The following is a 7,224-nucleotide window of genomic DNA, read 5'->3' as shown; positions in this document are numbered from 1 at the left end:
CTTTTTGCCTAGATTGCTCTATATTTAGCCTTTGGGATTTGTCTTCCAGGCTCCTGGCATATGTGCTTGCGAACTGGTATCGCTCATGGTTAGATTCCACCTCCTGTGCTAACGCTAGAGCCGAAGGTAGATCTTTGGGCCGGGCTGAGAATAGCACATCACTAAGGGGTTTCTTAGTCCCTGAAATAAATACGCGTAATGCATCCATTCTGTATTTTTCGTTCAGTGATGCAGCAATTGATTTTTCGTAAGTCATTATCGTTTTGTTAGTTAAAAGGGTTAACTTTTTCTCTACCTCGTCGTAATATTGTAGTAGTGACAAACTTCCTTGACGGAGAGTTGACATCTCCTGTTCGATCAGGTAAATTGGTCGTTTGTCGGAATAACTAAAATCGAGTCGATTAATTATGGACTTAAAATTTAGAACGGTATTAAATGAGGCCAGAACCATGTCGGCCGGGCCTTTAACTTTATTCCTAATGATGGCAACAGCTTGATAATGTTTGCTGCTACCCTCATAGCCCTCAAAAACTTTGTAGGCGGTGTGTGCCGCCTGCCGCCACGATACATAATTTTCCTGCTTACCGTCGAAGTCCGGTAAGGACTTTACAATATCGAGTGGCTCCTCACATCTAATCCCGGGTACAATTTCTGTTTCCCTATATGTTTCTATGTTCGGAGTGTCGATTTTAACGTCATTTAGTCGTTGATTAATAATTGCAAGCTTTTGTTCGAAATTTTCTCTTTGAGTGGTAAGTGCACTACAAACTGCACTTTCCACTAATGCCCTTAATTGGTCTGGTTCCAGCGCCATTTCTTGTCTTTTGTCTGCCAATCTATATTCTGTCCACCAATTTTCAGTATTATCCCTATTGTTGCACTGTTTTCTACTAACTTCTATTCCGTTAAGTCTCTCAAATATTTTGTCCAGGTCCTGATCACTCATGAGCTTGAAGTAAAACCGATACCAATAAGCTGGCCTGCGCAAAATTTATTTCTCAAAAACTCGTGCAAAGATTTACAGTTACATATATTTGACACAAGTTTTCTTTTTTATTAGAGCAATTCAACATACTATATTTTTTGCACTCTACTTACATATTTTTGAATCTTAATTCTATTGTTTAATTTTTGTAGAAATTTTCGATCCCTTTTGGTCCGTGATTCCTTTTTTTGTGACGTCTCCTCCTTGATGGTCCGTACAATTATTCCCGATTAGTTTTTTTACTATTTTTTATTGAACTTTAATTTTTGTTCCCGAATAGTTTTTACCATTTTTTAACGAACTTTAATTTCTTTTATTCCCATATAGTTGGGCGCCAATTACAAATAACCGCCTTGCTTTTTGATGATGAGTTCTCTGTTTAAAACTAAACTTACATTCTAAATGTCTTAAGCCTGCACCTTGTCTCAGTTGTTGTGGAGTTATTGCAGCGTATACGACGCCGACGCTTGCGTTGGCAGTTTGCCGCTACCGCTGTGCCTTAGCTGTCAGCATGGGAATGTGAATTCGCTGACTCAGGCCACGCGCGGACTTTGTTGTTGACAAAGTGCTGCTTTTGTTGACTGCTAGCTGCCAGCGTGAGAATGTGGATTCGCTGACTCAGGCCACGCGCGGACTTTATTGTTGACGAAGGGCAGCTTATGTTAACTTATATACGGGCAACGTGGTCATCTACGTTGTTGTTGTTGGCGGAAGCTTCGCGCGGTTCCAGAGCAGTAACGTGTTGTTGGCATTCTCGCTGACTGGACTGCCTGACAGTAGTACTGTGCTGAGCATCTGGCGTTCAGTTCACTCAGTGTCAGGAGGATCTGGACAGGATTGCCCAAAAGGTGCCGGTATATGTCCAGTGTTGGAGATTGCGACTCCTGTGCGGACTAACGGTCGTAACAGCGAACCGTTAGTCCACGGTGTGATTAAAGGCACATTGTCCGTCCGGCGGCCAATAGAGTGGCCTTAGTCCGGCTCCTGGTTGGAGTTGTGGGCTGTGCCCCCGCGATCACTCAATAATCAACAATTTTGTTGGTCGCTGTTACAGAGCGGCCCTGCGCACATTTTTCAGGGTGTTCAGACGCAACACCTGGATACCAGCTGTTCCGGAATCTGTGTCCGTGAGCTTTCTGCGTCAGTGGTACGCCGGCGTATCAGTCTGACTGATATGGAGTCTATGAGCGAAATGCCTTCTAGACGGAGAAGGAGGGCTAAGACCCTCGCTGGAAGCGGAGAATCCGTTGCTTCCAAGATAGTGGATGATCAAACGTCGGATGGCGAAGTGGAAGTGACGGGACCTTCATTAAGGCCTCTACCGCGGCATAAGAGGAGCAGTAGTTGTAATGGAAGCGTTAATGTGGCCACCACTGAAAAAGCGGTTGCTTATCCGGGAAGTACAGTGAGCAAAGATTCGGTGTCGGGCATGATAATGAGGGCGTTAAGAAAGCGGGTGCCAATGAGGAGGGCGTGAGAATTTCATGGGGATTACCTGTTGTTGGGGGTGGAGCAGTGAGCCATGTCGCGGGTGCCAAAAGAATAACGGGAGAATTAAGTGTCTTGGTTTTTGATGCCAAAAAATTTTATGCAGAGAACGCGAAGGGGCTACGCTGCTGATGACGGTGATTACCGAGAACGCCCATCTTCGCGGGCAGATCGACGCCCTTAGAAAAAGTCGTGGAAGACACTCCTCGCCGCCGAACAGGTAAATGCCTGTACCTCCAGCACCTATGCTGAAAGCAATTACACCAGTGTAGCCGAAGCCTGTGGAGACCTGGTCGGTTGTGGTCAGGAGTAAGGGCCCTGCAACTTCCACTAAGGAAGTAATCAGGCAGGTTGTTAAGGAGGTGGGTCCTTCAGTCGGAGTGAGGATCCACGAAGTCCGACCGATTGGAGGGGGTGGGGCGGTTATCCGCACTCCTTCTGGTTTAGAGAGGGAAAAGATGGCGACCAACGCAAAGTTCGGGAAGGTGGGGTTGGACGTGACCGTCAACCCGGAGTTGGGTCCTCGGGTTGTTGTTCGGGGGGTTCATACGGAGAACCCTCATGAAGAATTCAAGGAAGAGCTACTCCGGCGGGACCTTTAGGATTTCAGCCCGGCGTCCCAGAAGTCTGACGTAAGAATGGTCAGTCGTCCCTGGAAGGTGGTCCCTGAATGTAGCACCAAATGTTATCCAGGTAGGTACTGTATTAAGTGGTTCTCCTTCCGGGAGCGGCAGGATAGCCCTGTCGCGGGCTGCTTCCGGTGTATGGGTTTCGACCATAGGGTGGCTGATTGTAGGGCTAAATCCGATCTCTGCTGGAGATGCGGTCAAAAAAGCCACGGAGCTGCCGATTGTGTCAATGCACCCCATTGCCGCAACTGTGCATTTAAGGGTAGGCCAGCAGGGCATCTAATGATGTCAGATGCTGCTGATTTACTGTGGCATTGCTGAGCGAGGGATCTTCCAGTTAAATTGCCAGGGCTCTTATGCCGTAATGTGAGAATGAACCTAACTACGATTGCGTGATTGAGGATTTTTTACAAATGGGTGTAGAAGGGGAGTTCGGTGGTATGATTGTCGCTAGTTTGTACTGCAAATGTACAGAACCCCTAGAGCCCTACCTGGGCTAAATGGATAAGTTACTACTACTTGCGAGTATCCTAGGGCTGTATGCGAATACCTCGTCCTCGATGTGGTTTAGTAAGGTATCCCGGCATACGTCTGGATACCAAAGCCACAGTTGGAGCGACGCATTAAGCGAATGGGTAGTAGCTAATAGCCTCCACATTGTGAATGAGCCGAGCGAATGGTATACGTTCGATGGGCCTGGGGACGTGAGCGACCTTGACGTGACGCTTATAAATCAGGTAGCAAATAGGGCTGTCAGCGATAGGTGGGAAGTTGAGAGAGGATGAGGATTGAGTGATCGTAATTTGATTCAAATTATGGGTACCCCTCGATCCCGTCCCTCGCATTATGAGAGTCCATTGCGGCGACGGTGTACCATTGCTATTGACTGAAGCCAATATGGACTCTCAGTTAGGGAAGCGGTATTTAGTATACTGCTTAGACAGTTGGAAGAGTTGGGGGTGGACGAGCAAATTACTCGTCTGTACGTAGTAGTTTGGAGGATAAATGATAGGGTACTTAAAAGGTGTGAGAGTTATATGAACAGAAAGATTAAATGTTGGACGCGTGAGTTAACCTTGAAGAGGAGGACTTCAGGCGATAAGTTGTCCCAGCTTAGGTGAAAATTTGGTTGTGTGATGATGGAATACAAAGATATGGTACTTAAAGTTAAGGAAGAGGATTGGAGGAGTTTTGTTGCTGTGAAAAGGAACGATCCCTGGGGCCAGGTCTATAGACCCTATTTTTTCGAGGTCGTACGAGTTAGTGGAGAGAGTGTGCGGGAGTTCTGTAAGGTGCCTTCTTTCCCTGTCCCTCCGTTAGATGATGTGGAGTTGCGGTACGCCTTTGGCCTGGTTTGGTCTAAACGGTCCCCAGGTTTTGATGGTTGGAACGATGAGTTGTGCAAAAGCTTGAGGAAGTTCGTTCCGGAATACCTGAAGGCTACTTATAGTAATAAGTGCTTTTGGGAGGGATATTTTCCATGTGAGTAGAAAAAAGCTAGGGTTGTTCCTCTCCTGAAGTCCCCTGATAAGATCAGGAGCGATCTTTGTTCTTATCGTAGCAACAGTCTCTTTCCAGTACTTGGAAAAGTGCTGAAAAGAGTTATGTGGTCGGATAGGCAGTATGGGTTTAGGGAAGGTTTTTCGTTCAGGATACTGTTAGTATGAATTTCAAATAATATATCATTGGCATATTTGTTGATTTCAAGAGGGCGTTTGGAAATCGTTCTTTGGTGAAGCTACTTTTTGGACAGAAAAGCCTCTCTTGCCGGCATGCATGAAAGAGTGGAGAACGGAGTGATTCGTGACTACCTGCAGGGAATCTCTTGATGGACTCTGTGCTTGGGCAACTCGAAACGCTTTGTAGGAGGTGTGCGTATTCGGATGATCTTCTTCTTATGATTGAAGGTCATTCGCGATCTGAGTTAGAACGAGGAGAGGACAATTTTTAGAAATTGTAAATACTTTGGGTGTACCCACACCCACATACATATCGCGGGAGAAAACGGTGGCAGTGCTGCTTAAGGGCAGTTTAACACTGGTTCGTCTACAGATTGTCCGTGTGAATGGGGTCAGCATCATATATGTGACGTTAGTCAAATTTCTGGTGCTGAACGTGGATGAAATGATGTTTTTTATTCCACCCTTGGTGAGAATGAAGGAGGACTTGCATTGAGTTCTCGGGCGTCGTGCTGTTCGCATATTAGATTGTGATACATCGTGGCTTGTTTGTAGCTTGTGCCATTTATGGAGCTGCTACGTGGTGGGAGACAGTTGTGGCGGTCTCGGGTCACCGAAACTCCTCTCGGTGTAACGTTGTATGATGCTCGCCTGTACGTCGCACCGTATCAACGGATGCTATGCAGGTTTTGTTAAGTGCACCCCCTTTTGACCTGATTGTCTTACAGCGTGCTGTTACATTGAGGTTAAAAAGGAGCTTGAGGGTGTCATTGCTGCGGAATGATTGGATTTCCGACGCTGATGTGGAGAGGGAGGGGCATCTAGGGAGCAGGAGGCTTCTAGATGATAGGGTCAGGAGTAGGTGGCAAGAACGTTTGGACAATAGTCCTAACGGCTGACCTACGAGTACAATCGGAACGTTGGGTTTGTTGAGGATAATCCAAACTTCAGATTTTGTCTTCGTCAGGGTTTTCTGCTCAACGGGCACGGGCCTCTGAATGCATTATGAGTAGAGGATAGGGTGCCTATATTAGCAGAATGCCCGAAGGATTAGCTAGATAGGATGACGATTAGATGCTAGTGATGCGATCTCCACTAGTCGGAATACCAAATAGTTAGGGTCGTTTGCTTATGAGTTGTTTAAGCGGCGACTGCCTTTAGCTGGGAGTTAGGGTTAGATTTTGTATGAGTGGTGTGTGCATGGGGTCCGACCTCTGGCAACCAGTCCAGAGATGTATGGAAGCTCAACTTCTGCTTCTTAATTGGCGTAGACACCGCTTACGCGATTATAGCCGAGTTAACAACAGCGCGCCAGTCGTTGAAAGTCTTACTCCTCCTCTGCTTCCCACGGCTGGTACGGCGTCAAATACTTTCAGAGCTGGAGTGTTTTTGTCCATTCGGGCAACATGACCTAGCCAGCGTAGCCTGTCTTTTAATTCGCTGAACTATGTCAATGTCATCATATATCTCATCCAACTCATCGTTCCATCGAATACGATATTCGCCGTGGCCAACGCGCAAGGGACCGTAAATCTTTCGCAGAACGTTTCACATCAGTTGTTGTCATCGTCCAAGTCCCTGCACCGTATAGCAGAACGGGAATTATAAGTGACTTATAGAGTTTGGTTTTAGTTCGTCGAGAGAGGACTTTACTTCCCAATTGCATACTCAGTCCGAAGTAGCACCTGTAGGCAAGAGTTATCTTGCGTTGGATTCCCATGCTGACATTGTTGGTGATGTTTACACTGGTTCCCAAATGTACGAAACTATCTACAACTTCAAAGGTTTGACTGTCAACAGTAACGTGAGTGCAAACTCTCGAGTGCGACGACTCTTTGTTTGATGACAGGAGATATTTCGTCTTACCCTCGTTCACTGCCAGACCTATTTGCTTTGCTTCCTCGTCCAGTCTGGAGAAAGCAGAACTAACGGCGCGGGTGTTGAGGCATACGCCAGTAGCTGTACACTCGTATAAAAAATTGCACCTTCTCTATTTAGTTCTGCAGCTCGAACTATTTTCTCCATCAGCAGGTTGAAGAACTCGCACGATAGGGAGTCGCCTTGTCTGAAACCTCGTTTGGTATCCAACGGCTCGGAGAGGTCCTTCCCGATTCTGACGGAGCTTTTGGTGCTGCTCAACGCCAGTTTACACAGCCGTATTAGTTTTGCGGTATTGATACCAAATTCAGACATCGCGGCATAGAGTCAACTCCTTTTAGTGCTGTCGAAAGCAGCTTTGAAATCGACGAAGAGGTGGTGTGTGTCGATTCTCCTTTCACGGATCTTTTTCAAAACTTGGCGCATGGTGAATATCTGGTCAGTTGTTGATTTTCCTGGTCTGAAGCCACACTGATAGGGTCCAATCAGTTTGTTGAGGTTGGCTTTTATCTTTCACACAATACGTTCCATAGAACCTTATACGCGATGTTAAGGAGGCTTTTCC

Source organism: Bactrocera tryoni, unplaced genomic scaffold (genome assembly GCF_016617805.1).
Source record: "Bactrocera tryoni isolate S06 unplaced genomic scaffold, CSIRO_BtryS06_freeze2 scaffold_240, whole genome shotgun sequence".
In the NCBI taxonomy this organism is placed as follows: Eukaryota; Metazoa; Arthropoda; class Insecta; order Diptera; family Tephritidae; genus Bactrocera; species Bactrocera tryoni.
Note: the sequence above shows the minus strand (reverse complement) of the source record.